An 18559-nucleotide genomic window follows, 5' to 3' on the forward strand; every position below is an offset into this window, starting at 1 on the left:
GCCTCAAGATCATCCCCAAAATACACTCTAAATCCATAAAAGAAAGAAAGTCTGAATCCGTGCATTCTGAGGGAACATCGCACCATTATAGTGACTATGAAAGAAAGCATTCTCCAAATGGAGGTGATCATTTTAGAGGATCAGCGAAGTCAAATTCACATCACCAGAGCCAAATCAAAGACACCTATTTAAGGAAGAAGACACAACATAAGCATCCCTCGCTACATTAGAAGAAAAACAATATGAAGAAAGTATGGGTGAAGAAAAACCATTGCACCTATTGCAATAATAGAGGACACTAGAGAGCTACATATTGGAATCTCCATCCAATGTTTCATCTCAAGAAGGACTAGAAGCTTATGAAAACACATGTGAAGGAAATAACTGATGAACCAATTCATGAAGAAAGACAACTATAAGAAGAAGGCCCATTAACTTGGTTACGTAAGAAATGGGTAGCCATTTTAAGTAGTTGAGTGTGACTAGCATTGTAAATTACATGTTGGATTTTGAAGACCCCATAGATGGAAATTTAATTGTAAAAGTGATGAAGTGTATACCATCACTTGAATACGAAACATAATGATAGTTTGGCCTTTTGTTGAATTATGGATAGCAAAGGGCATGGGTTCTGTTGTAAATATGAGAAAACATGTATGAAATTTGTATGTAAATTTTGAGATATGAAAGTCCTTTAATGGGGAAGGATGATCCAGGTGGCTATGGAAAAAATCAAAAATAAAACTGCTCAAAGTTAATGGAAAAAACATCAAGTCATACAACTATACGAGCTTATTCCAATTGTGTCAATGACACCTCCATCCAAATCTGTATTAGAAAGTTATTCTAATCTTAAGTTCATGGAAAACAATAAAAATGATGTGTGGGTGGGATCTAGAGGGTGGCACTTGGCACTCCCACAAGTTTCCATGTGGCAGCCCAATCAACAAGCCTAGGTGAGACCCACAATAAGTGATGTTTCACAATAGGGTGATGTGGAAGCATTACACATTGACATGTGTCACCCACTTATAAGTTATGTGGCATGCTGACTAGGTAATTATGGACCAATGAAAGTATGCCATGTGCCCTAATCACACAGTGTCATGTGGAACCTCAAATTATGCCAAGTAGCCCTCGAATGTGTGTAATATCCAATTTTATCTCATACAAATGGTTGGTATGGTTTATTAATGTATGGACAAAGTGTTTTATATTTTGTCAAACTTGTCAAACTTGTGTTTAAAAAAGGAGGCTCGTGAGGTTTCACCCTAGTACCCACTTAAAAAGAAACATATTTTTATATACACACTAACAAATGTTCCCAATGGTGTTATTGGGTCATTCTCCTAAGCATAATATATTTAAACCATTAGTTTTCTCATTTCACAGGGAGTCAGACTGAGGAAATTGGGACACGTGTGTGGGTGGAACAAGGCAATGGAACCACAACTAAGCATAGTTCTCTAGGTAGAATATTCCACAAAATACTATGTGGTATATTTCAAGGAATATTTTGTGAGAATATTCTATTATATTCTAATGCTATGGAATCTTGGGGATTCTCTAGGAATCCAAAGGTGAATGTTATATAACCTAGTGAATTTTATACTCATTTTCTCATAATTTCACAAGGAATCTATACAATGGTGTAGTCGAAATGGTGATCTAAACAGTGGATCTAAGGGCTTATGGAAGAATTCCACATGTGTCATTAAAGGCTTGGAATGAGCTTTGAGGAAACCTTTCACATGTCAAAAGGTGGTCTTGTTTATACTCTAAAGTTGCATAATTTTGAGGTTGAGTGGATGGTATGGAGTATGCTGCACTTTGAGTAACATATTTCTGGGTCATTCCCATATGTGAGGCATTTGCATTTATTTTTCCATGTACTTCACATTATTTTGCTAGGAAAAATATAGAGGCCTCCCCACTTGAAGCAGGGCCCAGAGACGTAGCTAACACGTTGTGAGTGAAATCCATTAAAAATTCTTGGTGCATCATCTATCTTACCTTATTTTTGTGTTTCTTCTTCATGTATGTTGAATTTATGATATTTTCATGCTCTTTGAGTATTTTTATTTAACATCATCGAAGGAAATTTTCTGGATGAAGAAACCCTTCTGAAAGGAATAGAGTTAGGGTTTTTAATTTAAAATTTGGTTTTGAAGATTTATCTTTGAAGAAACTATGAGTAATGCATAGCGTCATTGAATTCTGATGAAGGGGAGATGTTGTGACATAACCTACAACAGAAGCCAGTGGATTAACCTACAACTCATTACCAAGACAAATGAAAATTAGTGAATATCATCTATGTGAATTTTAACCCATGTTCATAAAAGATAAATATATATACAAAATATCCAAGTAAGTGAACATATTCAAAAGGTTTATTCTAAGACCTTATGTGAAAATACCACCACGTTCGGTAGGTAACCTTTATTCTCTTCATAATGTTAGTGAGAAAATTCATCTTCAATGGAAAGTTATTCGAATGCAAACATAAACCCTTCTCATTTTACCCAAAACTCCTTGTGGTTTCTGAGGTCCTCCCTTAACATGTGAAATGTAAATGAGACCAATGTGGTGGGAGGCTTAGGGTGGTAGTTACCCTAACTTTGCAATGAGAATTTCCATCATCGACCAAAATCATAACAATCCTTACTATTAAATTAAGACACATGTCTAAGTTTTTGTAGGCTACGCGGATCACTTCCACGTAATTTTGATCACATGGACAGAGTGCTGACTAGATCCATGTGTACACATGTGTCATGAGGCCCTCAAGCTCTAGAAGCTTCATTGAACATTGAATATATGTCTGCCTATGGATTTTAATACCATGGATATATATATATATATATATATATATATATATATATATATATATATATATATATATATATATATATATGTTATGCATAGACTTGGTAGTCAAGCTCGAACATGATACATATATGTATTATGCTTGACATAATGATATTTAGTTTACCATAACTATATTTTATAGGTGGTAAGCAATAATTTAATGAGATTGGAATAATATCTCATAAAGAGAAAAAATATATAGATAACATTAACCCTTAGCTCTAGGCTTAGGTAGGAATATATACCAAGGCAATAACATTGTAATTACATCATCTTAAAATTGTCAAAGGATACATGTCACAGACAAAGAGGTATATGAGTTAGGTGAAATTCAATGTTCAACCCAGTTTGGATGTTAACCCAATAATTTAAAAGTAAATATTATATCTATATATATATATATATATATATATATATATATATATATATATATATATATATATATATCATCGTGTATCTCCAGACGTCCACGTTCTGGTCCGCATTGACTAAAGATGATTGCCGCAGGATTTGGCATCACTCCCAACCCTACCGTATTATTGGCGATACTTTATACCGTGTTAGTGTCGATTCAGTTCTTCATCAATGTCTTACGATCGAGGAAGCTGAAAGAGTTCTCAATGATTGCAAATATGTCTTATTAATCACTTGTAAATTAATTCATTATTAATCACTTGTTGTAGAACCGACCATTTCTTTCATAGTTTGTCCATCATTAATTTTATCTCAATCCAAATTTAATAAAATAGGAATAACCTAGAATCTATAGCGATAAGACATATCACAACTCAAAGAAAATGGACACATGTAAGAAGAATACTGAATACATTAAACATTCTTGTTTGGAACATTTAGTGATTATGTTGTTCCTTAATGTTGATAATTTTGATTTAGTAGGTTTGAAAACTTTAACTACTTAATAATACATAATACTATATTTCTTATTCTTAATTAAAAGAAATAATTTAATATAACTTCAAAATAATTAAAAAACTAATTTAATACTATTTAAAAAAATTGTGAGTTTAATAATTAAAAACATATCCCTCTTTAAAAATGTTACACCTATTTAAATTTCAATTCCATAATTAAATAAATATAAGAAAGCTTGACTAGAGAGTAATAAATATTTTCTCACACTATAGAATCCTAACCTTTTTAAATACCATCACTTTTATTTAAAAATAATTAACAAAATCCTTTAATTTTCACTAATTTATTCCGTCTTTAAACAATAAACTTCAATAATTTCACAAAGTTCAAGTGGATCGACCCTCATCACATTTATATATTATTTTAAAATTTACACACTCGTACAAAGATGAAGATATTCGATGAATCCACCCTAATAATTTGTAATTTTAATATAAATTATTTTGGAAAAGGATGATGAATCTGCACTACTAAATTTATGACTTTAATGGAGATTTCCCAAAGAGAAAATGTATCAACCTGAAGAAGTTTGTCTTTTGTTAAGAGTTTTGTAGAAAGAAAACGAATCTACTATAAGAATCTGATATTGATGTGACTTTTGTTAAGATTTTTGTGGAAAGAAAAAGAATCTACTGTAAGAATTTGGTATGGATGGAAATTTTAGGAAGAAGAGTTCAGCGATGACGAACTGGTATTGTCGTTTAGCACATCGAGTGTGCAATAATGCAGGGAGTGTAGATCCCCGCCAATGTGTTCACAGCATTGAATGCAAGCTACCAATACCTCTGGGATTTTACGATCTGCTCCCTTCTGGTCGTCGTCTTCACCAATCTTATTTGAAGTTCCCAGTTTTATCAGAGTCTACGAAGATGGGACGGTTGAACGCTTGATGGACAGGGGAACGGTACCCCCTAATTCACATGATGATAAGTTTGACGAGAAGGTGGCATCCAAAGACGTTGTGTTGGATCCTCAGACAGGCCTCTTCGTTCGACTCTATCTCCCTCCTCTGCAGGTCAGAGATGTAAAACAAAAAGTCCCGGTGCTTGTGTACTTTCACGGAGGGGGTTTCTGCGTTGAATCGGCTGCATCGCCACTTTATCACAGCTATCTTAATAAAGTAGCTGCAGAGGCCAAGGTGATTTGTGTGTCCGTGGAGTACCGCAGGGCCCCTGAGCATCACCTTCCTGCTGCTTATGACGATTGTTTTGGTGTTCTTGAATGGCTTGACAGTCAAGCAGTGGCGCTGGATGGGGTGTCTGTGGATCCGTGGCTCGCTTCTCACGCAGATTTTAGCAAGGTTTTCTTTTCAGGAGACAGTGCCGGGGCCAACATCATGCACCAGATGGGCATCCGTGCCAACGGAAGGAATTGGGATGGGCTGTGTTTCCAAGGGGCCATTCTGGTCCATCCCTATTTCGGCGGAGAAGAACGAATTGAGTGCGAATTGGGGGTTGAGGTGCAGGGTTTTATTAAGGCGGTCAATGGAATGTGGAGTATCTCTCTGCCGGTGGGAGCGGGCAGAGACCACCCTTTTTGCAACCCAGATGGACCCCGTTCTCCGGCTCTGTCCACTCTGGTGTATCTTCGAACACTTATATTTGTGGCAGAGAAGGATTTTTTAAGAGATCGGGGTATATTGTATTACGAGGCCTTAAAAAAGGCGGGCAAAGATGTCGAGCTCGTTGTGACGGAAGGCGAAAACCACGTCTTTCATCTCCTGAATCCAAAGTCTGAGAATGCGCCCTTGATGATGAAACGGATTTTGGATTTCATGGATTCCTCCCCCCGATAAGGGAAACGACTGAGACAACTGTGAGTATCATCATAGTATATTATTCCCTCCATGTATCTGTGTGGACAGGGTTTCAAATAGGGCTTCAGTTTAGAAATTGTAGAGGGTAATAGCTTTTACATTCCATTGATTTAGCTGCAGTATAATGAAAATGCATGATATTAGAGGAAGCATAATCAAGACGTAGTATCACTTAGTTGCTTTAATAAAGGGAAATAATTGCAAGATGAAGCAAAAGCTATAAATTATTTAACAAGACCTAGTATGAAGGAACACACATCCTTTATAATTGACTGACTTGAGTTCAATCTGTCCCACCCCTCCATTTTATAAAACCATTGATAATCGCAGGGAAAGATTTTTGGAGTCAACATTATGGAAGTATTATATCCATTAACACAAGTATCTATTACCATCCTACATCTTTTGCTCAGTTACACCATAAGCTAAAAGCTTGCAAATACGCTTAACAGAAGGGTGATTAACAGAGGAAGCATGGGAAATACAAGTAAACCCATTGAGGCTATGGATGCTCACTGGCAGCGGAGCTATGCTTGTATGGCATAAAATACAACTTCATCAGGGAACTGTTCAGGCTCACTGGCAGCGAAGCGATGCCAAAGGCCATTCATAACAATGGATATATGCTTTATCAAAAAAATCCTATCTCTACCTTCTATTTTTTTCATACGAGGTAATCTTAAAATAAACTTTTCCCAAAATTTGGATTCATGATTCTAAACTCAATCTGTTTTGAGTACTTATCTTTTCAAACTTATATTACTTAATTCATTAATGTGGGACCCATGGAAATATTTTACTGTTAGATGGTTTCGTGGAATCCATTATTTTTAACCTTTGGGTAAATTAAAGTTCATCGTATTTTAACCAAAGATAACTGGTTCTTCCTCGTGTGTCACCAATGTTGAAGTGAAAATTCAACCCCCCATTTTTGACTTATTTATTTCAAATAATGGGGACCCTTTCCATAAATTTTTGGCTAAATCACCTTTTTAATATTTTCTTTTGGTTAAGTGTCTTACAATTTTGCCAATTTTTCATTTTCATCAGATTTCTATTTTGATTATTTCATTGAGTTTTAATTTTTGCTAGCTTTCCATCGATACTTGTTTCATCTCATTTGGTTACATGGTTTGCAAATGGTGCTCATTCGAAGTTCGATAATTTTTACCGTCTAGGTTAAAAAATGTACAAAATATATATTATTTTATTTTTTGTAAATAAATTAGTAATTGATTGTAAATATTAATTCCTAGTTAATTTTTACTAATTATTTCATTTTTCACTAACGGTCCTACAAAATCGCCGCAGCCAAATTGTAGAACAATTAAAATTATGTGTTTTCGGGATCTCAGTAATTTATCCCAATTCTCAATTTTAAAATAAATTATGAAACCTAAAATCTCAAAATTGCAAAGTGGTTGTAGTTCATTTTGTTGGATTTTTAATTACCAAGTCACTGTAGTTTATAATGGATGAGTCCCACTCCAAGTGGGCCCCACTTCACCTCACCTCCTCCCTTACTCTTTAAAGATCAAAGTCCCGATATAAAAACCTTCGATAAAAAACTTCCGATATAAAAAAAACCTCTGATAAATTTTAATTGTGGCTTGGCTAAGCCTTAGATCATCCTAAGAACCACTTTCTTGCTTGAGCTCAACAAGAGGGCCAATTTGATGTCTCTTCTCTACTAGTAAGAAAATGGCTCACTTTAAGCCAATAGAGATAGAGAGAAGGTAACTGGACCTAGTTTAACCAGTTGGAACCACTGTTATAAACGAAAAATGAGCTACTTTGAGTTCTCAACCGGGTGGTCTCCCTTATAATGTTGAATGGTCATTTCGAGCCTACAATAGAAAGATACTTAGAATGATTTTTTTTGAGTTTTGGTTAGCATTGGTTGTCATTTGTTCCTACATAAACTTTTCATGGTCACCTTGAAACAAAAATCATACCCAGATTGAAAGTTTATGTGTGAGTTGCATTTGTTGTTCTAAATTAAAGGGCAATTGATCCACCAAAAAATAGCCTCTAACTTTGAGCTCACGGATCAAATGATTAGGAAGTTTATGAGCTTCCTTGCATCCAATTTATGGGATATACGCGTAAAAGTACTTTTACCCTTCCAATCTTATAGACTAACTAGTCACCCACTAAGTAGAAAGATGAAAGAATGGATTTCTGAATGATTGATGCATTTTCAATTTTTTTGCAGGGCTTTTAGGTCCATTATGAAAAGGGATTAGAAACATATTTCTCCTTCTATGAGAAAGATATTAATAAGAGATGGGGAAAATATTGGCATCAAAATATGCTTTATTGGGATACTATATACAAATCTTTGGACACTCTATGCCTAAGCATTGAGCACTCAACAACTAATTTCTAGCCTTGGCATACATAATGTAAGAAATAAGAAATAATTTTGCTACAAATTTATCACTTGAGCTTGTCAGTTCGGTTTAGATTAAGTGGTTTAAACAAATGTTACTATCCTCCACAATAGGGTTTAATTCTTGCATATAGAATATTGAGCTCATAATGACTATTTCCTGGAATAGCTTCAGGCCTTATTGTCTATATAGTCCCTCAATGATCAAAACATGTATATTCCTCATTTCAAATATAAATATATTTCTAATTTAAGAAAAAAAAACCTCACATGAAGCTATGGAAGCATATTTGAAGGAAAATATCTCCATAATTAAGCATTACTATGTGATACCTTCATGTAACACACTTTGAAATCAATTCTCTCGAAATGATGATGATGCACATGGACAAATGCTCATAGTACAATCATTAGATCAAGATTGTATGATATGGTTGAATAAGAAAAAGGGAAGTATTAACTTAGATTCATGGCTATTATTGAGATATATAAAGTAGAGGATTAATGGTGGAAACCAAATAAAACATCAAATGTTAAGAAATAATTGTATAAAATTTCATTAAATATAAATAAAATGGTTTATTGGTTCAAAAAAATATGTTCACCTTAATAATATCATGTGTGCATGGTCACCAAGAGTAGGATGGATATGAGAGAAAATAAAAATAAATGAGAAGGGATTTGCAACAAGTAAAGCATACCAAGAATATACTAAACATAATTTTTAGAGTGAGACTATGCCATGTTTCCTTAAGTATTTATTAGCATATCTCTAGAATACAATGATAGTTATCTTACTTATATTTGTTTACTTGAATCATTTTAACCATGATATATTTAAGAATGGGTTTCACAATGATATTATGCATGTACATACAAAAATAATATGTTGAGAATTGTATGTTAGTACTGAATCTAGATGTTATACATAAATTTGGAAAAAATTTCAAAATATTACAATTTAAATACATTTTGTAACAATTATATATTGACCATTTCGAAATTGAAATCCACACATTTGGAATCATAATTGACACTTTAGTACTTCAAAATTCAACATTTTTGAAATAACATTTTTTGTGTTCAAAATTGCTCAAAATGTCCCATTTGAATCTAAAAAACATAGTTTTGAAAGCCAATATCACCACTTTCTGAACCTAATCTTTCATTTTATAAAGACTCATATTGCCACTTCCAAAATCTAAACTCATAACACATTTTATTGCATAGTTTTCATAAAAAACTTTGGAATAATAGAGAAATCTAGTTAGTCTTAGATTAATTCATTATTAGTCACTTGTTGTAGAGCGTTGATATTTTATTTTTTTTATTTAGGATTCAGTTCCTATTTATTAGGGAGTTATTCAAACTCATCAACAAACATGAAATCCTATATATGTAAGAGATTTATTCCTGGTGAATAGATGCGTCCTTTGTGGACACTCTCATGGTGAATTAACCTCACCTGGGAGCCGACCCTTTCTTTCATAGTTTGTTCATCATTAATTTTATCTTGGTATCAAAGTGTCATGTGACAGTTGGGTGAGATTGTGCAGAGGTTGAGCCTATCATGCATTTGTTGTTGTTGGGAGAGATATGCACTTTCTGTATTTTGTTCGGTGCCCTATGTAAAATTGTGAAGTTCTGTGGCATGCGACCCAAGTGAATATTTATTTTTTTCTTTCCCTGTGGACAAGAAGTGTGGGAGAAGAGATCTATTTTAAGCTACGCTAGATTGGGGCCTGAGATGTTATGATGTTATAAATCTCTTGTATTACTATAAATCTTGTCACCATTATTTTTTATTGGAATCGACCTTCTATGTTGTGATTGATTAGTGTTGACATGAGAGTTGAAGCAATTGGCGATGAGATTTGCTTGAGATTGTTCTATTTTCAAATCTAGCTGGAGGATGAAGCTAGTGTAAAGGTTTCTATGCCGAGGTCCAAGTGTCAGTTGATGGCTCTGTGAGTTGAGTAAACACAAGAGTGGGCGAGTGAGCGTGTAACCAATGAGAAACACACATTTTTGGCATGAGTGACCATGTTGGAGGTGTCTATTTTTTTTTTTTGCTACAGCCTACCAGCAATGCGTTCATGCAGAGTGGGCATGTGTGTCAGATCATCGTTCGAGTTTTAATGTTGCAGACTTGAGGTGAGGGACATGCGGACTTGTGTTTGGAGTGATTATATTTTCTTATGGAGTTGAATAGTTATTTGATGGTGTTGGCTGATGATTAGAGGAGTGTTGAACCCTCCTTTCTTGCCTATGCATTGAATCCCGTGCCATACGATTCAATGCCAATTGGGATATGTTTTTTTACTCTACTACTTTGAGGTTGAGGTTGGGATGATTGGTAGAAGGTTGCCCTATTTCCTATTTATGTGGTCATCTTGCTATGTTAGATGTTCTTTGTGCTAGAAGTAGCATCATGATCACAATCATAGTGTGTGTGTGATTGTTGTTGTTGGAGATTGATTGTACTGCAATCACATGTACTTGATTTTCTCAAGATGGGGGTGCTCCTTGACATCTGAAAGTTCCAAAAGAAATTCATGCAACCTGTGGGGGAGATCACCAAGGATTTCAAGATTGATTGTCCATGATTGGTGACATTGAGAAAAGTAATGCACCATTCACATAGAGCTCAAGATTGTCGGTTGATGGATCCCACACATTGAATTCTGTTTTCACTAGAGGTTGACAGATTTGTGTTATTTTTCTCGTTCAAAGAGGATCAAAAGGATGTGAATATCAAAGTTGTGGTTGAGTAGTCATGTTGGCTGTGATGATTACATTATGTGATTTGTTAGTAGATCTACAAAAAGGAGAAAACATTGCAGAGAGAAAATTCATGGAGGACTCAACAACAACTAATGAATTGAAGAAAGTCAATTGCCTTTTTAAAGTAGAGGTGGTGAATTCAGTAATTTGTTTGCTAATGATAAAGAGAAATATGCAATAACAGTAAAATTTAATGATGGATATTTGTTTTATGAAAATAAATTGCAAGTATTTTTGAAAAGAATTTGATTGATAAAGTGTTGTTTTCTTTAGATGACCAAGAGGTTAATGATTTGTCCCCTCATAGTAGAAGCAACCTAAAATCATAATGAGAATGTTATCAGAATAGTAGAGAAAGAAGAACATGAAGAAAAATCCATATCAACAATTAAGGAAACTAATTAGTTTAAAGTTGTTCAAATAGATTATGATGCACATATAAAACTTATTAAAGAATGGATTGAATATTCTTTTGAAAAAATTGATGTAGGTCTCAAAGCAACATCTAGAGTTATATGCTTAATGGTGGAGGTTCTTGAAAATGAAAAAAATGGTGAATCAATAAATAATTTTGATGACATAGAAATAGAAAATGTGGTGGATACATCTGAAGAGATTCATGGTATTTTGATGCATTGGAGCACAAAGGAAATTAGATGTTATTATGAATTGATGAGGCAACAATGAAGTGAACAAGAACTAGATAAATGTAAAGTGCAACACTTCACTTATGAATCTAATGTAGAAGAACTAGATAAATGTAAAGTGCAACGCTTCACTTATGAATATAATGTAGAATTTGTAAGTATTGAATACAAAACTATGTGTCAAGAACGTGATGGAGAATCGCAAATTGTGAAAAGAAGACCACAACCCAATTATAACATGCAGTTAAAGAGAAACAAACAAAGGAAGAAACACTGTTATTATTTAAAAGTAAGAATAATAAAAATGAAATTGTTAAAGTCAAACTGTAAGCCTTAGACTTGGACCAAGAGGCATTATTTCATAAGAAAATCCATTTCTCCATTAAGGGGGAGACTTCAAAATAATGGAGAAATCTCGTTAATTCTAAATTAATTCATTATTAATCACTTGTTGTATAATCGACCATTTCTTTCATAGTTTGTCATTCATTAATTTTATCTCAATCCAAACTTAATAAAATAGGAATGAGCTAGAATCTATAGTCATAAGACATATCACAACTCATTATTTAATGGACACAACTAAAAAGAATATTAAATACATTAAACATTCTTATTTAATGGACACAACTAAGAAGAATATTGAATATATTAAACATTCTTGTTTGAAACATTTAGTGATTGTGTTGTTCCTTAACGTTGATAATTTTGATTTAGTATCTTTGAAAACTTTAACTACTTAATAATATATAACACTATATTTCTTATCATTAATTAAAAGAAATAATTTAATACAACTTAAAAATAATTAAAAACTAATTTAATACTATTTAAAAGAAATGTGAGTTTAATACTTAAAAACATATCCCTCCTTATAAATGTTACACCTATTAATATAAGAAAGCTTGACTAGAGAGTAATAAATATTTTCTCACACTATAGAATCCTAACCCTTTTAAACACCATCTTTTATTTAAAAATTATTAACAAAATCCTTAGTTTTCACTAATTTATTCCGTCTTTAAACAATAAACTTCAATAATTTCACAAAGTTCAAATGGATCGACCCTCATCACATTTATATATTATTTCAAAATTTACACACTCGTACAAAGATGAAGATATTCGATGAATCCACCCTAATAATTTTTTGGAAAAGGATGATGAATCTGTACCACTAAATTTATGACTTTAATGGAGATTTCCCAAAGAGAAAATGTATCCACCTGTAGAAGTTTGTCTTTTGTTATGATTTTTGTAGAAAGAAAACGAATCTACTTTAAGAATCTGATATTGATGTGACTTTTGTTAAGACTTTTGTGGAAAGAAAAAACATCTACTGTAAGAATTTGGTGGGGATGGAAATTTTAGGAAGAAGAGTTCAGCGATGACGAACTGGTATTGTCGTTTAGCACATCGAGTGTGCAATAATGCAGGGAGTATAGATCCCCGCCAATGTGTTCACAGCATTGAATGCAATCTAGCGCTACCTCTGGGATTTTACGATCTGCTCCCTTCTGGTCTCACCATAATTATGGAGTCGTCGTCGTCTTCACCAATCGTATTTGAAGTTCCCAGTTTTATCAGAGTCTACGAAGATGGGACGGTTGAACGCTTGATGGACAGGGGAACGGTACCCCCTAATTCACATGATGATAAGTTTGACGAGGAAGTGGCATCCAAGGACGTTGTGTTGGATCCTCATACAGGCGTCTTCGTTCGGCTCTATCTCCCTCCTCTGGAGGTCACTGATGTAAAACAAAAAGTCCCGGTACTTGTGTACTTTCACGGAGGGGGTTTCTGCGTTGAATCGGCTGCATCTCCACTTTATCACAGCTATCTTAATAAAGTAGCTGCAGAGGCGAAGGTGATTTGTGTGTCCGTGGAGTACCGGAGGGCCCCTGAGCATCGCCTTCCTGCTGCTTATGACGATTGTTTTGGTGTTCTTGAATGGCTTGACAGTCAAGCAGTGGCGCTGGAAGGGTTGTCTGTGGATCCGTGGCTCGCTTCTCACGCAGATTTTAGCAAGGTTTTCTTTTCAGGAGACAGTGCCGGGGCCAACATCGTGCACCAGATGGGCATCCGTGCCAACGGAAGGAATTGGGATGGGCTGTGTTTCCAAGGGGCCATTCTGGTCCATCCCTATTTCGGCGGAGAAGAACGAATTGAGTGCGAATTGGCGGCTTAGGTGCAGGGTTTTATTAAGGCGGTCGATGGAATGTGGAGTATCTCTCTGCCGGTGGGAGCGGACAGAGACCACCCTTTTTGCAACCCAGATGGACCCCGTTCTCCGGCTCTGTCCACTCTGGTGTATCTTCGAACGCTTATATTTGTGGCAGAGAAGGATTTTTTAAGAGATCGGGGTATATTGTATTACGAGGCCTTAAAAAAGGCGGGCAAAGATGTCGAGCTCGTTGTGACGGAAGGCGAAAACCACGTCTTTCATCTCCTGAATCCGAAGTCTGAGAATGCGCCCTTGATGATGAAACGCATTTTGGATTTCATGGATTCCTCCTCCGATAAGGGAAACGATTGAGACAACTGTGAGTATTTTATTCCATCCGCGTGTATCTGTGTGGATAGGGTTTCAAATAGGGCTTCAGTTTAGAAATTGTAGAGGGTAATAGCTTTTACATTCCGTTGATTTAGCTGCAGTATAATGAAAATGCATGAAGTTAAAGTTTGTGATTATCTATGTATACTGGGGAGACACACATTGTAGTTAATCAGTTTCTGCTTGGCTTTTGTAGTTCATTAGCTTTTTCGGCATAGACAACTGAGCGATAAATCTTCCCAGTATGGTCAAATCTGTGAATATCATCTAAACGGAAAAGTTACCATATATCATGATTGTTTTAAAGGTTTTATTATCGCACATTAAATTAAAATTTTTAAAAATGATTTATTTTATTATATAAAACACTGATTAGATAGTAGTTAGTATTGGATTATATTTTAAATATAGTTTAATTAAACTAAAAAATAATAAAGATAAAGATATTATAACAAAAATAAAACAACTAATAAATTATAAATTACTAAATATAATAAATTAATATTATTTATAAAATATATATATGTTTATTTTTTTTAATATATATAAATTGGTATAATTAAATTTATTAAAATATGTTTTTAATATAATAATTAGTCATGTTAAATTGAAAATGTGGATAAATTTATTTATAATTGATGAAAATAGAAATAATAGAAAAAAATGGTAACTAAAAGAAATGGAAGTTATTAAAAATCCATTATAAGATGTCAATCAATCACCTTACAAATAAATAAACTTAAATAAAAAAAAAAACAAATTCCTAATGTTAAATTATGAATAAGCTACATAAATTTAATACACAATCAACCCAAAACTAAATGCTGTAATACCAATAATACCATACCTATAGTAAATATAATAATAAATATGAAAAAAATATTAATTAATTGACATTATTTTAAGTGGTTAGATATAATGGTTATTATTTAATGTGGTTAGTTAAAATGATTGTAATCTGGTTTAAACTTAAAAAAATAACTTTCAAAATTTTTATAAATTATAATGTTTTTTTTTAAATATTTATGAATTATAAATTATTTTTTTAAATATATATTTAAAAAAAAATTCCTCCCTCACACAAATAGAAAGTGAAGATTAATATTTCTTACAAATTTAATATAATTATAATTTTTAACATCAAAATTTGTAATCTTTATTTCTACATTCATCATTATAAAAAACATAATTCCTTTATATTATAAAAAAATGCTTATTTATAAAACATATACCTTACCAAACAAAATAAAACAATGAAATTGAAAGTATGGAAAAATTTAAATTTACTTTCTTAATATTATTTATTATCAAATTAATATTTTAATTCTTTTAACTTTAGTTCCTTTTAAAACAATGAAATTGAAAGTATGGAAAAATTTAAATTTACTTTCTTAATATTATTTATTATCAAATTAATATTTTAATTCTTTTAACTTTAGTTCCTTTTAAGTAAGGTTGATCATCATTTTGAACATATTATTTGTTTCTTTCTCCTTATATCTTTTTCAAATAATTTATCTCTCTATCATAACGATATATTTGAATATCAAATATTGAAGATATTATTATTTTTACTTTCCATAAATATATTATTTTTTGAGAAAAAGTTTATTGATTTTTAAAATTTTTGTAATTTAATATCTTCATAAATTTCATGCAAAATAATATATAATATTATAATTTTTTTTTATAGAATTTACTAGCATGTAATATTTTTAGTTATTTATTTTATATTTTCTCACTATTCATTAGATTAAATTTGAATCATTGCATCGAGTAAATTTAAAAATGGAATAGCAAGTCACATGACATTACAACTATTGTGACAGTAAATTACATTAGATTTTTGTTGTAAATTTACATCATTATCATGGATTTTTTTACTTATGCTAGTTATCCACATATTTAATAATGTAAATGTTACATCATGTAAGGAAGCAACATCATTAGTGTGCCACAATATTAAAGCACACTATTGGACACTAATATAACCTAGAAACCATGTAGGGAAAAGTCATCAAATGTTTACTATTATTAAATATCTCGTGAGCGTGTTCACCCCTCACTCAATGGCTGTAAGGGAGTCCATCTCTTGACCATTGTCATAAAATATTACAAAGAAATGTCGTTTTAAATACAACATAACTAGGTAGAAGTTATTACATTAATAATTATATCATTTACCTATGATTCCTCGAACATTGTGACTTTGTAGCATGGTTGTTTCCATAAGTCAATTATCCTGCAGCGAACATTCCTTCAATCTACATTGACCACTAGTTCTTTCACTTGCCATAATGTTAAATATAATTTGTCCTTCACATGAGTTACAATCATTTCTTTCAAATACAAAATATTTATTGGTGAAGCTTCAAGCATCTTTTCATGTGCATAAGACACATATAAAATATTGATACATACCACTTTATTAACTATATACATGCATGAATTAAAGTATAGAACTATCAAAACATGTCTATTTATCTTTACACATGTATGGTTATGACACATGTCGGTCCATCCATAATTCAAATGCATAGGATAAAGTACATAAACACTACATTTTACTACCATTTCTTTCCAAAAGACACATTATTTTCCTAAAGAAAACCATCACAACTATCCATATTATTTTCAATTAAAACTAGCACATTAGCTATGACCTTTGTGCATGTGAATTCATATTCTTTTTCCACAAAAAATTAACCTAACAACTATTATCTTGATACATGTTATCACATATTCTTTTCCAAATGAAGCTAATACCATAGATATTATTCCTGCATGCAAATACATAATATTTTCTAACTAAATCTAACACAACCTTGCATGCAAATAGATAATCTTCTTTGAAAGAAAGATAACACATTCTTGCAAGCAATTATATAATCTTTTCCAAAGTAAAGATAACATAATTCTGCATGCGAATACATAACATTTTCCAAAAGAAATCTAGCCTAATAGTTATTTATCTTTGTGCATATAAGCATACGTTGTTTCCTCACGAAAACTATCATAGTAGTTGTTGTCTATGGGCTCAAAAAAGGTTAATCAAACTACATGCCCTTTAAAAGGAATAATAAACTAAACACATTTACTATCAAGCTCAAAACAAAATCTAAATAATGAAATATACATATATTAAAGGCCGAGAAGATTATTCTAATCTATGGACCTCAATAGAATTTCTTGAATGAAGTGTTTATCAAAAGGTATGTGTCATTTTCTACGAAGAAACTAAGTGAGAGCATCGTTATTAAATGTCCATACTTGTAATATTACACATTTTATGTAAATTATAATTATAAATATTAAAAGAAAACTACCACAACTTATTTCTTTGTGCATGAGAATCCATGGAAGTCTTCCAAGAAGGACACCACTGACAGTAAAAATAACAACCTTTAACAAAGATCATACAGTAACAACCACATACGTCTAGAGAAAACAATAAAGGGATGGCTTAATACACTTAGTTGCAGGCCCCATCTTTATGCATGGCGCTTGCAAATGAGTTTGAAACTTACTTGGTAGAGAAAAGAGAATAAAAATTCAGTGGAACAAGCCCTTGATATACCGCTAGGCTCCCACTCGTCATTCAAAATCACAAAGCACACATGTGCAAGTCCCTTGTGGATCACACCGTAAAAAACTCATATAGTTGATTGATTGTCTTAGGTGAATCCATGATGCACATGAAAACCTACACTTGTGGTGTGGATGGAGCCCACACATCTCCTTCATGAAACCCTTAGCTTGACAGGGTAGCACTCAATGTGGATTCACTTTTATACATCAATTTTTTACACATTTTTCATCTCCACTTCTTGGTGTACACATGCAAATAAGGAAATGTTTCTCATCTTTCATGTGCTTTCTCCTGGCACCTTTGATACCCTCCTATAAAGCTCTTCTTGACACCAATTCATAAACATCATATTTTTAAGAGACACGTCATGAATCCTTTTCTTTTTCTTTTGAATTCGGTTGGGTGGTTATTATAGAACCATAATTGAATCTAGATGCTAATTGTTCTGAGCTCTTTATTTTATTTAGTTGTTAAAATAAATAAATATCATGTTTTATAAATATAGGGACATTATATACTCTCCCCCCCCAAAAGACAACACCATCCTCAATGTTCATCACTAACTTTCACACATGACATTCATCTAGAACCATCAAAAGCCATTTTTCCCTTTCAAAATGAAGGATATGTATGTTAAATAACTAAAATCAATCATGTTTATCAATAATTATAAACATTTATACCTACAAATATATTCAATTTTTATTCCAATCACTTAACCCTTATTCAATTCAATAGAAGCCAAAATAAAGTCTCTATACCGCCTTATTGTTACTTGCCAATTACTCTTGGAAATCATGGTCACTTTACACAAGAATTTTAATTGCAGGGGGTTTATCATTATCAGTTGTGGTAAGAACTCCAAGAGTGGTTTGACAACCCAACAACAAGCACCTAGGGTGGTTCACAACCTCCATGGAAATTACATTGTAGAATATGACCAACAAATCCAACATAATTAAATTAATCACAA

The 18559-nt window shown here is 32.7% G+C and overlaps 2 pseudogenes; both read left to right on the plus strand.

Annotated features, from left to right (window-relative positions):
* Window positions 1–4394: 4394 nt before the first annotated feature.
* On the plus strand, window positions 4395–5697 carry LOC149239640 (2-hydroxyisoflavanone dehydratase pseudogene; annotated as a pseudogene).
* A 7103-nt stretch (window positions 5698–12800) lies between these two features.
* Window positions 12801–14142, plus strand: LOC149239641 (2-hydroxyisoflavanone dehydratase pseudogene; annotated as a pseudogene).
* The last annotated feature ends 4417 nt before the right edge of the window (window positions 14143–18559 follow it).

Source organism: Pinus tabuliformis, chromosome 8 (genome assembly GCF_031772625.1).
Source record: "Pinus tabuliformis cultivar Carrire ecotype Pingquan chromosome 8, CPIR1, whole genome shotgun sequence".
In the NCBI taxonomy this organism is placed as follows: Eukaryota; Viridiplantae; Streptophyta; class Pinopsida; order Pinales; family Pinaceae; genus Pinus; species Pinus tabuliformis.